The sequence below is a fragment of the Micromys minutus genome (assembly GCF_963924665.1).
Source record: "Micromys minutus genome assembly, chromosome: 7".
Lineage (NCBI taxonomy): Eukaryota > Metazoa > Chordata > Mammalia > Rodentia > Muridae > Micromys > Micromys minutus.
Genome location: NC_137976.1, coordinates 52,532,140 through 52,549,957, shown reverse-complemented (window position 1 = coordinate 52,549,957; position 17,818 = coordinate 52,532,140). Strand labels below are relative to the sequence as shown.

Sequence of the window (17,818 nt, the reverse complement as noted above, 5' to 3'; positions counted from 1 at the left end):
TTTCCATAAGTTACATGGAACTCTTGAGAAGAGTGAAAAGGAACAGTAACTCCTGCATATTTACAGTTTATAGTCCTAGATAAACACACAGATATAACCAATGGCATATAAAGGAGAAGAAGGCAAATATACATAGACTTACATGTAGAGATGCTGTAAGAGAACAGAGAAGCACTGTTTTCTACATCAGTATGAGGTAGGGAAAAGCTTGAACATGCATAGGAATATTGTTTTTTAAATATTTCTTAAACTTGCTCTTTATTTTAAGAAAATGTCATTTGATGCATGTCAAATCTATTTTCTGCTGACTTATTTTCTGTTTCAATCTTCTGCAAGATTTTATAAATTGGAAGCCGTTTTCATGGACATATTAATAAAATGGGAGGGATCTTTTAATGCAACAGTGCCTCTTAGGATAGGTGCTCTTACATTTCAGCTTCTCTCCTTGGTTGTTGTAGAATTTTGATTTAGATATTCTATGTAGTATTTGTTTACCAATGCATGTAAGGGGTAGATGACTCTGTGTGTGTGTGTGTGTGTGTGTGTGTGTGTGTGTGTGTGTGTTTGTATGTGTATGCATGTTGTTGTTGCTGTTGTTTGGTTAATTTTTGTTGCTGTTATTTTTAGTTGAGTTGTTTTATCTTGTTTGTATAATATTGAGAATCAAACTAAGAGAATGGCACAAGCTCAGGCAATGTTCACATCCTTGGCCTTGGCTATGATGTAAACAATAAAGTTCACAGCATTATTAGAATCCCTTGACAAAGGAAAGTAGGGCAGTGTGTGTTGTTAGAAAGAATGTTTGACTTTTAACAAACTGGGAAAATGAGCTTGATTTGTGAGATTTTTCTGTAGACAGATGGACCTCATCTCTTTTACTTTATTGGAAATTACTTCTCACTTGGAAGTCATTTCTTCCCTCTGAAAATCCACAAATCTTGGCTCTCATTATTCAGGCCTAAGTAAACCTCCAAAGATGAGCCTAATTTAAAACACAGAGCAAATAGTACCATATCAAAAGTGGGAAAATCCTATTTGCTAATACTCCACTTTGGGGAAAAATTTAAATAATATAATGTACACATTTAAAACCGTGTCACTAGCCCCCTTTCTCTCTCTCCTTAAAGGGAGGACACAAATAATTGAACATTCATGGCTGCAACAGGATGATGCATTTTCCCCAGACATCCTACTGTGTCTTAGCTTATGACACTTTGTAGTATGTGGTGCTCAGTTCTCCAGAAGCTTATGAAAATTCATATAGATTTGTCATTCTGTAATTCTTACTGAACCTTTCTTAAATGCCAGGAGGAACAGTGACAGCAACATGTAATAGTGGGTTTTGAAAGAAACTTGGCAAAAGAAAGCTTTAAGTCCCACTCCAACATCAGTAAATACATATAGGTCAGCTGATAAGACATGAGCAGTTAGGACACAGGGCAAAACCACAGACTTATCCATGGATATATTGTTACCATGGAACCCTACTTTACTCACTTGGTTACAAGATTTCATTTTGTACAATATTTGTGAATTCATATGGAACCAGATAAAAGCTAATGAACATTCATAGAAGAGTCTGGAAGCTGCATGTATGAATGCAGAGCATGCAATGATATCAGGTAACTGGTTTGGAGGTTGCACCTATTGCTGTTCCTGCAGCCAGTATTCTACACACCCCTAATGGCTGCTACATGTTGCGGCCACTACTTCAACAACCTTTGTGGATGTTTGTGTTCGCATGATGGTTACCATTATTGTTAACATCGAGCCTCATCATCATTAGTATCATGCTTCTGTGCATTGCCTGACACAGAATGGCATGCCCCAATATTGGAAAATGTTTATTTTAATTCTTTAGACAAGTTTGCCGTGTCTCATTTTGATGCTAGTAAAATCAACCTCTTTTTTTGCACTTTGTCATTGTAGACCAAGAAAGAAATCCAAGGCAGGAAGTCTCTGACAGATTTCTCTCACAGGTGAACTTGTTTAAAATCAGTAGTAGCAATGGAAGTCATGTTGGTGTGATCAACTGTTTAACAAGAACTAGCCTGATGGAAGAAGGGGTTATTTATTCTCTCAGTTTGACAGGGAAGTCCTTCATGGCAGGGCAGACACTGTGTCAGGAACATAGTGCTTGTCACTTCGGAGTGTTCACACCTGAGCAAAGAGAGATGGGTGCTGGTAGGCAGAGACCTTCCCATTTTACCCCCTTTCCTTAGCCTAGGAATCCAGTTCATGGAGTGAGGTGCCCCACATTCACACTGTAGCTTCCTCCAATTTAACTCTCTGGAAATTCTATCAAAAGACTTTATTTTCTAGGCCATTTCAAATGCAATCCAGATGTTGAAGATTAACCATTGCAAAGTGCAGTTCAAACAGGAGATGGGATGCAAAAGTGAACATATTATAAGTTTTATGGAAAAACTATGTGATAGAAAATATAAATGGGAGAAGGGATAGAAAGAAGCTAAATATTTTCTTTTATAAATTTTAGAATTGTTGAAATAAGGAAATGGAGAAAAAGAGATACGTTGTTTGTTCAGTGATTATATTCACTTATCAGTGGATATAGGGCAAGATAAGCCAAAGAAAGGAAGGATGGTCCAAAAAAAAAGCTATGAACAGAGAAGGAAAGGGTTTCACCCATGTGGGGCAATATTTTAAAATCATGTCTGGGAGGAAGCCATCACAACAGAGTCTTAAATATATTTTATATATTGCTGTACTTCTTAATATGCATGTGCCCAGGACGGATACCCGAGGTTCCCACACACATGGGATTCTACAATGGCACTCGAACTGCAGATTTCTGAGGTTGTTTTGCAAATACTTTCGAATTAAAACATTCAAGTTTTTAAAAAATTATTGATCAGAAAGTGGAAAGGAATTCTTTGGAATGTTCTTAATATTGATTTACAAAAAACTTTTTTTTCAAGTCAATGTTCATGAAGCCATCGCAAATTAAGAGATAAGAACACATTTTAAAGGTTAGAAAACATACCATGGTTGTATTGAGTCTGACGATCTTCTGGGCTTGATATAGCCTATAATTGGAATCCCTTTCTCTATCAAGTATAAAATGGAGCCTGGTATCATATTGAATATACTGACACTTCACATTGATCATGAGGTCCCACTTGTTTAGCCAAACATGTTAGAGGGCAAAGAGGTTAGGTGTTGGGTGTAACATATGTCTTTTTCTATACAAAGCAACAATTTGTATGAAAATTGTCCCTTCAGTTTTAGATGCCAGCCTCTTTCCCTAGTCTTCTTTTCTGTTTTTGTTCTTAGGTATCTTGGTTGATGTTCATAAGAGTAATGATTTTTTTTTTTTTTTATATTCTGAGCAGATAATGGACAGAGAAGTACCCTATAAGTCAATTAGTCAAACACAAAATCTAGCAACCCGAAAACCATAATACACTAATCAATGTTCTTTAAGCCTAGGTTCAGCATCTTAATGTGCATCAACAAGGACATTTTAAAAAGCTGTTTGTGACAGGAATCATTTGTTTTCTATGTGGACAAAAACAAGTCTTATATCTTGGATCATCCTTCCTTTCTTTAGCTTGTCTTGCCTTATATCCACTGATACTTGAATGAACTCACTTTACAAACAATATATCTCATTTTCCCCTTTCCTTATTTCAATTGTTTTAGTTCTTTATTTCAGTTAATTTTTATTTTATTTTATATTTTTATATAAATCTTGCTTTATTTTTAGTCCTTAAAATTTTCTATATGCAGTATTTGAAAATTTAACTAATACTTTGTTATGATAAAAAAATAATTCCCTCTCTCTTTTGAAAATTCCCTCAGTTAACTTCTCACTCATAACTGTTGTCAACTAGTTTATTTAACCTTCTAATGATCTTCAAAGAATTAAATGATGTTCTCACACTACTATGCATTTTCCCAAATATTTAAAGATATTTTATTAAAACTGCATATTTGATCTTTTAGTATAGGCATAATACATCTTGTGATTGGATCAATACTCAACGCATTACTGCAGTAGCCAATGTTTATATTCACTGCTGAGTGGCAGAGTTTGTATTTTACTTTCCACCTGAAGTTACTAGAAGGGTCTTTCCATGGACTCTGAGCTGTGATTTCGTTTGTTTCTGGTTTACTCCATGACCAGCATCAATTTCATTTCCCTGTCACCTACCACTTTACAATAGCACTGTTCACTTCCTTGACTATTGTTAATCAGAATTCGGTTAACATTTATTGTTGTTATTTTTCTATTTAAGTATTTTTCATAATCAAAAGCATGTGGTAGCATTGTTGAGAAGAATAATTCAAGATAATTAAAATTATGAAATATATATAAGCTCGCGTAATTATATACAATGATTATTAGGCTATTTAAAATGAAAAATTATTCCCAAAAGGAATTTTTAAGTTCAGAGATACTATGATATATAATGTAATTTTAAAATTATGGGTCATAAACATAATTTAAAACATGTGTGTGTACTTTAAATGGATATCTCACATGGCATATGGAATATTAGTACTCCCTCTAAGAGGCATAAAAATAGCTAGGAAAATCCCAATGCCAGGCACAGGAAGCCTCCTTTCATGTAGTTATTCAGTGGAGTTCCAGAGACTCCCTTTGGAACATAGACAGTTGTTATTGTTCTTGCTTACCTCAGAGATCTTAAAGTGAAGATCTAGAAGATATCATTTACTAGAGACAAAGGACTTTGAGGAATCCATCAAAAACTGACCTGGAAGCCTCTTCTCTGATAACTAGCACTCATGGTGTGAGAAGAAACTGTGGAAGCTGCCAATGGATAAAAACAATCACTAGTCCCACACAGCTGCAAAGCCTGTGAAACATAGCAGTGTTCAGCCTGACAAGACACTGGTTTTATCTTATAAGGAATCAAGATTGGATTATCTATCTGACTGGATATAAGGCCTACTCAATAAGAGAAAGCGCATGCACTGAACATAGCCAACTACCTATGGTTAGAGAGGTCATAGACCTTACTGAAGAAGCTACTCTGCCATTCCCTTAAACTAACTCAATGTCTAACTTGATCCTAATTATTCATCCTCACAGTGACTGATAGTTATAGTTCTCACTATCAAGACCCTTGTTTTTGTAGAAATGGACATTATTATGAGTATCCAAAGCTCTTCAAAATAAGCAACTGGGGCTGTTCTATCATACTGTGTACATCTACATTGCAGCCTTTACATCTAAGGCCCAGGAAACATTAAAGAAGAGAGGTTAAAGAATTAAAAGGGACATAAAACCAGAATGTATTTAGATATAACAAGCTATGCCCATGAAATCTCAACAATATGGTCACCCAAACAAGACTTGCATAAAGCCAGCATATATATGCCAATGTGGATGGGGATATTTCTTAAGGCTCCAGCATTAAAGAGATACAAGAAATCAACTGTTGAATGTGGAAATTTTTTTTTTCTCTAGGGAAAAAATTCCTGATATGCCCTAAAACACATGTACTTAAAAGCAATACTGTATAGTCTTAGTACACTCTACACTCACACTCACACACACACACACACACACACACACACACACACACACACACGGGGGGGAGAAAGAGAGAGAGACAGAGAGACAGAGAGAGACAGAGAGACAGAGAGGAACAAACAGACAGATACACAGAGACAGACGGAGAGATAGAGACAGAGAAACAGCTAGAGACAGGGAGAGAGAAAAAACAAACAAGTATACACACCCAGGCATATACTAATGATAATAAAGGAAGACAAGATTGTAAGATTGAGAGAAAGAGGAATCGGGTAAAGGAGAAGTTATAAGGCAGAAAGAGAAGGTTACAAATTATATAAATACAATACTCAAGTTTAAAATTAACAAAAATAATTTTAAGGAACCATTTTAATTGCGTCTGTGTCTGTGACTTTAGCTGTTCGGCAGGTCCTGCATTCACTGCTTTGTACTATATCTAAGTTTTACAGCTTTGTAGGATCACCTTTTATTTTATAGTTGAATTAGCTACACTTTTGAAATAAATTATCTCTTATAAAGCCTACGAGTGCTACATGTGGATAGAATAGAAGCCTTCTACTCTCTCTGTGACACCCTGTTATATGTAGTAGGACAAAATGGACCAGTGAAAGCAAGATTCTCTCTTATGTGATGCAGAATGAAGTTGATAGAACTCCTAAGAGAAGAATTTGTCAATATATAAAAGTTAGTACTTTACATACTGTTGGTTCAAAAATTACATTTTAAATATTTTTAGATTGTTTTTGTATGGACATATGTAATGTGCAGTATCCTAACAAGGGGTAATAGCATAATCAGGTGTCATATGATCAGGAAACTTTTAAGATGCTGTTGTAATCCTCTTTTATCAGAAGTTTTTGTTCCATGGTCTCCAGTGAATATTTGAACCAATGAGTAATCTTGAACTTTAGATATACAGTTCCTCATTCATTTGTTGATAGAGTATAATGTAAACTAAATATAGTAGGAGACTAATAGTAATTAATAATGCTCTAGAACCATTACTATGTTTATGTTTATGTTTATGTTTATGAATGTGATATTTCTCAGTCTTTTAAGATGTTCCATTTTATAGTGCTGTAACTTTTTCTTGTGATGATATGGAATGGTACAAAGGCTATGTAATAGCACATGGGGGTGGGAAGATGAGTGAGCATTTATCACAGCCTGTGGCCACATCTGCTACAGTGTAAAGTACCACAAGCACACTAAAGAGATCACTTTCACTTTCAGTGAGTAGGTAGAAGACTCATCACTACAGTGCCTAGCAGCAGCACTTTTCACTTTCTCCACCTCCCCAACTGGAAACCCTTCCATTTGAATGTGGCATAGCTCACTTGCCAGGATCAAGCACTACAATGCGCTATTTTGTAAAATGAAGGTTGCCTAAATTGTAAGCAATTTGATGTGATACAGCAGTGGATGTGACAAGGGCAGTTCTGTGCTGGGACCGGACACACTGCAGACAGAGGTGAGGAACCCAGGAAGAAATGTCAGCCCTTCTCAAAAATTTTACAACTTGAAACTTAGATATCATTCTTGTTTTTCCCCTTTGAAAGACTTATTTTTAACTTTCTCTCTCTCCTCTTGTCTCCTCTTTCCCTCCTCTTGTCTTTTCCCTCTTTCTCTTTTTCTCTCTCTGTATCTCCCTCCCTCCTTCCCTCTCCCTCCCTGTATCTCTCTCTCTCTCTCTCTCTCTCTCTCTCTCTCTCTCTCTCTCTCTCTCTCTCTCTCTCTCTCTCTCGCTCTCTCTGAAGGAAACAACTGTGGTATTTTCTCACCTATTGTCCCCACATGACATCCATACTGTAATTCCAAAGGAGGTGATAATTTTAAAGTCCACCAGGAGTATGAAAGCAAAATGGGGTTCCCCCTATTTCTTTGTGGTCTTTTTTGCATGTGATACCCATGAAGGCTAGCAGAGAAGTTATATTCCTTAGAGCTGGAGTTGCAGGTGGCTGTGAGCCTTCTGTGAGGAGACCCAAACCTTGGTTCTCTGCAGTAACAGTTAAGTGTCCTTTATCATTAATCTATTTCTCCAACCCTTGATTTGGGACTTTTCTCTAAATATGTTTTTAAACTCATGTTGACCAGAAGAAACTACAGAATATATCATCTCAAATTTGGAGGAAGAATCATGGGTCCAGTTTGATAGGAAGCTTTCATTAAGCAAATGAAACTAGCACTCAGAACAATGCAGAGTGGAACTGAATGCCTTTGATGCTCTTATTCAAAGGGAGTGGGACATGCAGATATGCAAATATTCTTATATTTTTTTCTGGATCAGTTCCAGTGAGATACTAAATAAATTAATTTTAGTGACATCACCTTTAGTGGATTTTGAGAAGTTGACTCAATGGAGAATTATAGTCTTGTAAAAGCTAAAATCTATGTTTAGAATCTTAGCCCAGAACTCCAGAGATGGCTGAGCGGTTAAGAGCACTGGCTCCTCTTTCAGAGGACCTGGGTTCAATTCCCAGCAACCACATGGAGGTTCATAGCACTCTGATGCATAATTGCTCCTGTCTGAAAGAACTGCAGGGGAAAAAAAGGAACCAGAGGAAAGGGGCTCAGATCTAGTTCAAGGGGAGGCCCCAAGGTCTGACACTATTTCTGAGGCCATGGAGTGTTCACAAAAAGGGACCTATCATCACTGTCCTCCATAAGATCCAAAAGCAGCTAAAGAGTCAGATGCAGATATTTATACCCAAGCAATGGACAAACGCTGCTGACCCCTGTGGTTGAATTAGGGAAAAGCTGGGAGAAGCTGAGCAGGGCAACCCTGTAGGAGGACCAGGAGTCTTAACTAACTTGAACCCCTGACATCTCTCAGACACTGGATCACCAACCAGGCAGCATACGCCAGCTGAAATGAAGCCCCAAACATATATACTGTAGAGGACTGCCAGGTCTAGACTCAGTCAGAGAAGATACACATAACTTTCAAGAGACTGGAGGCCTCATGGAATGAGAATGTCTGTTTGGTGGGTAATGGGGTACGGAGACATCCCTGAGTAGACAGGGGGTATGGGGAAGATGAATATGTGGTGGGGTACAGTCAAAGGATGGCCCAGGAAGGGGATAAAAGTTGAATTGTAAAAAATGATTAAATAAAATTTAAAAAAGAAAGAAAGAAACTTAGCCCAGTAAATGTACTTCATCTTTAAAATACTTTTGGAATGTGAGTAACGTTCTTGATAATTAATTTATGCTGAAGTATTGCATAGAAGAAATAGTCTGATTTCATATTAAAATAGTGTATGTTCATGTCAGATATTGGAGAACCATGAACATTTAAAATTAAATTCTTTAGCTATGAGTTTTATATAGTATTTTGTTACTTATCTTAGAATCTCATAACAGGTATTTTGATCATATTTATCACCCACTTACTTCTCCCTTTTATCTTCCCACATCTATCCCAACCACCACACTATCTTCCAAATTCTTGCCCCTTCTCTTTTATAAAAATAATCTACACATCCAGGTTATGTTTATGATATTCTTATGAGTATAAGGCAATAACTGGAAGCATAGGCCATAGTCTTAAAGAAAACTGATTTTCCCCTAGAAGCTGTCAACTTTCAATAGTCCATCAGAGATGGAGCAGTCATGACTTTTAATATATGATTTTTAATATCATTGATGATGAGGTATTTCAGAAAGGTAAGCAATAGGCAAGGAGGCATAGAAGAATTACGTGAGCAATGCATGATGGGCTTGCATGTCTAACATAGGTCTTCCGACAGTATGGTGAGGTATACCTCAGCACTCAGTATTCTGACAGCAGCTCACTAAGCCTGGCAAAGCTTATGTGGGACCAGGTTAAAATGATGTTTTCTGGCACAGATTCCAAGATACCTTGATGGAATGAACTGACACTAAGTCTAAGTGTTGTGGTTTTATAGTTAAATGAGATACAAGAGATTGATGTATTAGAAGTGTCATTTCTGCCATTTCTCATCCAGCTTTGATTACCCTGTGCATTGGCATTTGTTAGCTTAAGCCCAAGAAATATTCCAGTAGTTTCCTGCTTTCTTACTCACAAGACACATAGCACATGTGAGTGTATGTTTGTGTGTGTGTGTGTGTGTGTGTGTGTGTGTGTGTGTGTAGGGGTGTCTTAAGAAGTCTAATACTTGAAATTATATGATAGCTACAATCCTTCAAAGAGGTCTTAGATAATTAATATGTTACTATGAAACCTGCCAAAGTGCAAGGAGGTATATATCTCTGAGCATTCATGAGACCAACCTAGTGCTTCAATCTTTGGAGGAAGCCTCCAGCTTCCAGCTCGGGAATGTCTGTACTGAGCTTGTGTGAAGAAGGTGATGCCACAATTATGGAAGATGTTCAAGAAGAAAAAAGAGAAGAAGAGAGGTATTCCCTTTCCTACCTGCATTTCTATAAATAACTGTGTGTGCCACTTGTCCCCTTTGAAGACTGACCAGGGCTATATCCTCAGGGATGGTGACTTATTAAAAATTGACCTTGGGATTTATTTTAGATGGCTTCATTGCCCAAGTGGCTCACACTTTCATAATCTCTGTAGCTCAGGGGACTCAGGTGACAGGGTAAAAAGCAGAAAGCAGATGTCATTAAGGCCACACACCTATGTGCCAAACCTGCTTTATGACTCGTCATACCTGGAAACCAGATCAAGTGACAGAATCCTAGAATAAAATTGCTCACTCATTTAATTGCAAACCAATTGAAGGAATGCTGTCACATCAGTTTAAGCACTGTGTGATCAATGGAGAGAAAACCATTATCCAGAATTCTACAAACCAGCAGAAGGACCATGAAATGGCAGAATTTGAGGTGCATGAGTTTTATGCTCTGGGATGTCCTCATCAGCTCAGGAGAAGCAAAGCTAAAGATGCAGGAGAAAGAACCACCAATTTAGAAGCAAGACCCCTCTAAAAAATATGATCTGAAAACGAAAACTTCATGTGCCTTTTTCAGTGAGGTGGAAAGGCATTTGGATGCCATGCCATTTACTTTAAGAGCATTTGAAGACGTGAAGGCTAGCATGGGTATGGTAGAGTTTGCCAAACATGAGTTACTTCCGTCAACATTCTCTATGATAAGAAGCCTGAGTGTGTTACCCACTTTAAATTTAGAGTGTGGTACACCTAGACCTTAAATCATTAATAATTCAAGAGCTAAGAATGTAGCCATGAGGCAATTTTTGGTATTTAAAAGTCATTATGTTTAATCCTTACACACCAAGAAAACTTTGACTATTTCCATGCTCTGTTTTGTTTTACATGTACTTTATGCTCATTGTAACTATAAGATTTCAATGCATACTATCAAACCTTTAAAAAAATCAAGTACTGACAAAAATATTTTTATATAGTTTTATGCAAAAAATGTTTTTAAAAATCTGTACATTTATCTCTGTTTTTAAAATAAAGTTGTTTTATTTTTTAAAAAGGTGAGATAGGAAGTCTAAATGGAAATTTGCTGAAAAAAAAATTATAGTTTTACACATGCCTAATGGCCCCATGTGGATAACCAGTGGTCCCTTTGCTGACCTGTGCAAGTCTGAGAGGGAAGTTCAGGATGCAAAGCTGAAGGCTCTTCTCCAGAGTTCTTCAAGTTGAAACAACCAGAAAAAAAAAAAAAGAAAAGAAAAAGAAAAGAAAAAAGAAAAAGATGCTCTCCAAAACTGCAGAGAATAAGGTCAGTGGAGACACATTAGAGGAGAATGAAGCTTGGAACTGAGGTGGCTCCCCTCCCCCAGCTAGTCACTCTTGTTCACCCCCTCCCACAGCAGCCCAGTCTGTTCAAGTGCAGTTCCTCTTCTCCACCCAAGACTACCAGTAAAATGTGTGTGGGGCGGGAAAGGGGAGCTTCTGCCCTCATCCTGGTACCCCATCCACCCACTCCGTTCAAAAAAAAAAAAAAAAAAAACCAACACCAGCGGACTCTGGTGTTGGGAGGCCAGGCTTTCCAACCAAGAGGACTACTTTCAGTAGAAAAAGAAGTTGAATAATAAAATCAGGAGTCAAAATCCACCTTTTTTCTAACGTTTTCTACTCTGCTTGGTCAAAGTTTGTGGCCCTACTATAGAACATAGAGGAGGCAAGGTCTACCACCAACATTGATAGCTCAGCTGATGCGTTTCCCACTCAGGATTGTCTTCCTGTTTCCCCTGTCTGTCATCAAATATTTAATCTGTCCTCAAAGAGGGCTGGCTGTGGGAAATTCTTCCTGATCTGCTTAGTTAGAGTATCTGTTTAGGCCCTTCCTATTTCCTGAATTCACCTTTAAGAAGACATTTTGATCTATTGAATGGATCTTTGCATCTTTTGTTTTTGGTTTTTTTTTTTTTTTTTTTTTTTTTTTTTTTTTTTTTTTTTTTTTTTGGTTGATTTTGTTCTGTGGAGTCCCTCAATCCTTCCACTCATTTTCACAAAATTGTAAAGAAATTAATTCATACCAACCATGATCCCCACCTCTGAATCTGATGCATTTTCCCTCACTTGATGTTAGGCCCTACACTGAAAATTTCTGTGGGTTTTTGTTCCTTGTTTAAATTGTTTTGTGTGTCTGGTGGGGTGGAGTTGGTTTGCCTCACAGACATCCACCAGCCTCTTCCTCTGGGATGCTAGAATTAAAGGTGTGTGCTGACCTACCGATTTACCTATTTTTTGAGTTCACTCCCTTGAAAGAAAAACCAGGAACTACAGGAATAGACTAAAGAGACCTGACTTTCCGAAGCTGTGGACTTGAATGACTTGCTGGGGGTTTGCAGTGAAAGGTTACAATTTGTCCCTCTGGCATGCTGTCCCAGGGAACCACGGTGTGGGAATCACAGTGTTTGAAATGACGTGGCATAAAAATAAATTTGGATTTACTCTCAAAAATCCATACACTTTCTTTTTGGCCTTTTGTAATATATGTTTCCTCATAGGCAGTGGTGTGTGTGTGTGTGTGTGTGTGTGTGTGTATGTGTGTGTGTGTGTGTGTGTATAGCTGTGAGTCTGATTACATGCATGTGTGTACAGGTACTAGTATATATGAGTGAAGTTCATGCTATCTTTATTGTGACTGACAAATGAAACCTCACATTGTATGCTATTCATACATTTGTAGTCAACATCCAGCCTATACCTGTGAATTCTACGCTAAAGATAAAAGAAAATCTTCAAGATCTACACATACATTTTTATATTTACACTAAAGACATAAAATCATTGCATTAGAATGTTTAATGTATTATAGGCAAACTTTTAGGAAGCCATCTCTGGTTATGGTTCAGTTGGTAGTACTACAGATTTTTTTTTCTCTTATTCAAGGGACAGATTCTGTGCCTTTTTCCTTACGTATCTCAGTGTGTCTTCCAGTGCATCTGACTCTCACTGCAGAGAAGTCTTTCTTGATAATTCTGGCTTAGTCAGCTGTTCAGATTCTAATGAATCAGTGATTAGGGGAAGAGGAGTGAGTGGAAGATAGATAGACTCAAAAGAACCCTTTAAAGAAAGGGTTGAAGCAATTTTAGTAAAAAGGGGGAGGATAATTACAAAGAAATCATTTCTGAGAAAGATCAATAATGAGAAAATTAGCCTTTGAACTCATTGTCATAGAAAATCCATTTTATAATATTTTATTTCCACAAGACTAATTTTTAAATAGGCTCCTATTGTCTAACCCAATGTTTTCACTCAAGTAGAAAGATACTGACAAACATCTTTCTAAGAAAAAAGCAAACTAATTTTGCTAAGATATTTATGAAATATTAACACCATATTTATATATAGTCAACTATACTTATATATAACTAACAGTTAGACTTATACAACATCATTATATATGCATATATATATATTAAGTATATATATATATATATAAACTTATGATAAAGTAGAAAAACTATAGCATATACTAGAATGTTACTATATATTACTAATATCTAATGTTTAGTATTATAAAATCTAGCAATATTTTAATCATTAATCAATACATTTAAACCAATTCAGGATTATAAAATTTATAAAATAAAGTATAAAATAACTTATGTTCATACTCATGCTTCTTGAGAGGTATTTATCCCACATTTTAATCACTAATTTGATGTTTCCTTTTGTTGTTGTTATTGTTACTGTTCCTTAGATTTGTTTATTTGCTGAAGCCTAGATTTCACTGTGTAGCTGTGATTGCCTGAAATTTACCCTGGTCCTCTTGTCTCAGTCTCCTAAGGGCTGGGATTATAGGTGTGAGCCTTCACACCCAGATAATAGTCACTGGTTTTGCCTGCATTTTTTGAAAACAGCCAAGAAACACAGGAAGTATATATTCTCAGTTGCAGCCATGACGCTGAACATTTCCATTAACTTAATGGTTGCCTTACAACCCTTTGAAATCAATATCTTTTCTCATCCACAGTTCCCAGAAACCACTAAACTATAGACTTTTTCTAGAATAACATATGAATAGAAACATGCAACATATTGTTGGTTTGGCATTTTTGTTTGTATGTCTGGTTATCTTGTTTTATACTGGGCAATGTTTTTGGATTGCTATACATTCAAGTATTAGAGAGCTAAACTGCTCAAGATCAGTGTATTATTTGGGATATAACATGCTTATCAATTAATTGGAGATTATAGATAGTTTGATTGTGTTTTACCCATTCTAAACAAAACATTTTTGAAGTTTGGAAGTTTGAAATATGGGCTGGAGATTTAACATGTTGGCAAAGTCTTTTGGCTCAATTTTGGGCATCATAGATAATTCACAAGTAATTGCAAGTCATATTTTCATTTCACATGGTGCTAAACTCTGGAGTGAAGGTGTTAAATCACGTGCTAACAGTATCTATATCTGTTAGCTATTATAGTAGCTATTGCTCCTTTCCAAGAGGCTCATCTAGTTGATATTTCCATTCAAAATAACTGTGGATTCCAGTTTTTCCACATCTTCAACGACATGTAGAGTCATGGAGTAGTGACCTATTTGATTATGAAATAAAAAAGAATTTCAATTTTAATGTGTTTTTCCATGGTTCATACTCACAACTAAAACATTTCAGTAAATCATATTTAGATCATTTATAATTAGGGAAGACAGAATTTGCTGTGATTTTCTTAAAGTCTGATAGGAATCAAAATGTATATATTAACTAGAGAATCACATTCACAACTTAAAATGGTTTGGTTCATATTGTAAGTGAAATATTTCATAATTTTCATATACTTATGCATAATTATTCAGAAATATAATTCCAAATGGTTGGCCCGTTTTTCTGGAAACATATATCTTTCTTTACAAGGGATCAGTTGGCTAGGATTATAAAAGGAAACAGAGTCAAAAATAATTTGACATTTTTGAAATATAAAGTTTTTTTAAATACACCTTCCCGTTAAAGTGTATAGTTACACATGTTAAGCTCTTAAGATTTTAATAGCAATATATTGGTGAGTGAACATTTAACCACCTATAAATAATTTTCTCTTAAATATGACTATATATACATATTTGTCAGTACTTCTCTAGCTTTCATTTCATGTTAATAAAGCATTTCTGGAAATTATTTTGTACTAGTAGATATAGCTGTTTAATATTTTTTAATGGTTCTGGGCTAACTGGCAGTCTGTATGTGGAAATATGATAATAGATATATTTGTCACCTTGCACAAAGCTCAAGTCCAAATATAAGAACCTAAACATAAAACCAGATACACTGAATCTAATAGAAGAGAAAATGGGAAGGAGCCTCTTAATCATTGACACAGAGAAGAAATTTCCCGATCAGACCTCCAGTGGGTCAGGCTCTAAGATCAAGAATTGATAAATGGGACCTCATGAAACTAAAAAGCTTCTGTAAGGTAAACGGCATAGTCAATAGAATGAATCAGCAACCTACAAATTGGATTAAAAAAAAAAAACTTCACTAACCTCACATCGGGTAGAGGGCTAACATCCAACATTCAAGAAGCTAAGCACCAAGAAACTAAATAACCCAGTCAGGCAATGTGGTATAGAACTAAACAGAGAATTCACAAACAGTGGAATTTCGAGAGGCTGAGAAGCACTTGAAAAAATGTTTGAAGTCCTTAATGATCAGGGAAATGTAAATCAAAATGACCCTGAGAATCTACCTTACACCAAACATAATGGCTAAGAGCAAAAACTTTGGTGGTATCACATGTTGGCAAGCATGTGAATAAAAATGGATGCCCATTTACTTTTTTTATGAAAATAAATTTTATATTTTGATATTTTAATGTGTTATTTTCCTTGTCTCCCTTCCAAATTCTCCCACTCACTACTCCTTGCTCCATACTGTCTTTCAAATACATGACTTCTTTCTCTTTAATTGTTGTTACCTATACAGACATGTGCATGGACACACACAGAGAGACATATTCCATATATATATATATATATATATATATATACAACATGCATCCTTGTAAAACACTGTTGTATGTGTACATTTCCAGGGCTTATCATTTGGTTTTGGATAAGGAATTGGTGTGTTCTTTCCAGGGGGGACACTATTTTTCTCACTCAGTATTCTTTAGCTGCCCATAGTTCTTTGTCTAGGGCTGATTCCAAGTAAGCTTCACCTCTTATGTTAGCTTGGCCACTGGTGTCCAAGACCATGTTATGGCATATGGGAAAGGACAGAAGACATACCAATAATTTTAATTGGATATTTTGTTTGCCATAAAACTAAGTGGTGCATCATCTGCAGTTGGATGACTTTCAATGATCTAAGGTGACATGGTACAGAAGGAGTTAGGATAGAAGTCAGTACTGGAAGGAGAAAACACAGGCTGCATGTGCAGCCATTATTTCAGCCTTTGCCTTTAGCCACCTTTCTGTTCATTTTCAAAAATTACTTTGCATAAGTATTTGTAACAAATGAATGGATTTATATAAAAACGTAGCAGAGCCTTTAGCTGTGCTCAATTTTTTATTTAAAAATAAAACTAAATTTATCTGAAGATCTCACATTTAACCAGTCATTTCTATATGGCTCCTTATTTTTTCATCTTATTCAATATAGGTTTTGATATTATTATAATAAGTGACTGAACATTGGCATGCCAAAATTATTAAGTGCCATTGTACCAATATGACACTCAATCTATACATAATAGCTTCATGTTTATTTCTGTGTGTAGCTTTCTAATTGGGGTTCATTTTCAAAATCTAATGAGCTAACCTCTGCTTTTTTTATGCAGGAATTCTCCAAAATAATCCCTTTCACAAATGAATATTCATCTGAAAACAGGCTATAAAAAGGATTTATATTAGAGAAAGCTGTGTGAACTTGCAGATATCACTAGGACACTGATTCAGCCTTTCAGATTAGTGAAGGAGCATAGTCCAAGGTCACTGAATAAATTACACTGTTTCAGAAAGAGAAAATTACACCCTGCCAAAGTATGATTTTAATAAAAAATGAAAATGGGATTTATGACCTCCTTCCTTCAGGCTTGATTTCTTCATTGGCAAAAGATAAATCCTTTCTGTGACATTACTGTTAGCAGGGCTACCAAAATGTCACGGTCTAATTTGTTTGCCAAAAGGAGAGGCAGTATATACACACATATATTTTTATACCCATCTCCCTTACAGTTAAGCCAAGTATGCATAAAATGAACAATTTGATATAAATAAGTTCCTTTCCCCCAGCGCAATAAGAGAATCCTAATGAGTAAACAAGACATGGGCTGATCTTGTGACAGAAGGAAAGTAGCAATGCAGATGGAAAAGAAGTGACAATTTAATTAGAACGCTGAAACAAACGGCTCAGCCCCTCTTCTCAGTGGCCTTGCCAGGGCTACTGTGGTCCTGAAAGGCCAAATTCTGCTGAGTCTCTTACAAAACACCTCGAAATATATTAATGAACACTGTAATTGACAACTTATAGCATAAAGTGAGGGAATGGGCAGAGCATAAATTAAAAATGTAATGAGTCTAAGGGCACCTTAACACAATGTAAGTTTGGGTCAGCTCACATTACACATGATTAAATGTAAGAAATTAGCTGCAGCCAATAAGAAGAAATCTACTCTGTACAAATATAAAATGGCTCAACAATGGAAGATCTTAAGGAGTTTCCTTGTTTAATGTGACAAAATCCAAGATACACTCTAGATGGTTGGATGCATGGATTAGTGAAGCTGCTAAAAAATAATATTTTACGGAATGTATCGTATAGGAATGTCTCCTGAGGCAGTTAGTATCTTTTTCTCAGCCTCAATGTGTATATATATATACATCAGTTTAGAAACTCTCAATTGTCAAGATACAACTCATCAATTAAAAAGAACA

The 17,818-nt window shown here is 36.1% G+C and overlaps 1 protein-coding gene and 1 pseudogene across 3 annotated transcripts in view; both read left to right on the top strand.

Annotated features, from left to right (window-relative positions):
* LSAMP (limbic system associated membrane protein) overlaps positions 1-17,818 on the top strand; it is a gene marked incomplete at both ends in the record, with an annotated part of 2,089,443 nt that overhangs the window by 1,133,003 nt on the left and 938,622 nt on the right. The window lies entirely within an intron of this gene.
* Positions 9,272-11,251, top strand: LOC308422562 (proliferation-associated protein 2G4-like; annotated as a pseudogene). Its single transcript has 3 exons — positions 9,272-9,279; positions 9,797-10,645; positions 11,009-11,251. The product of its transcript is annotated as a proliferation-associated protein 2G4-like (transcript).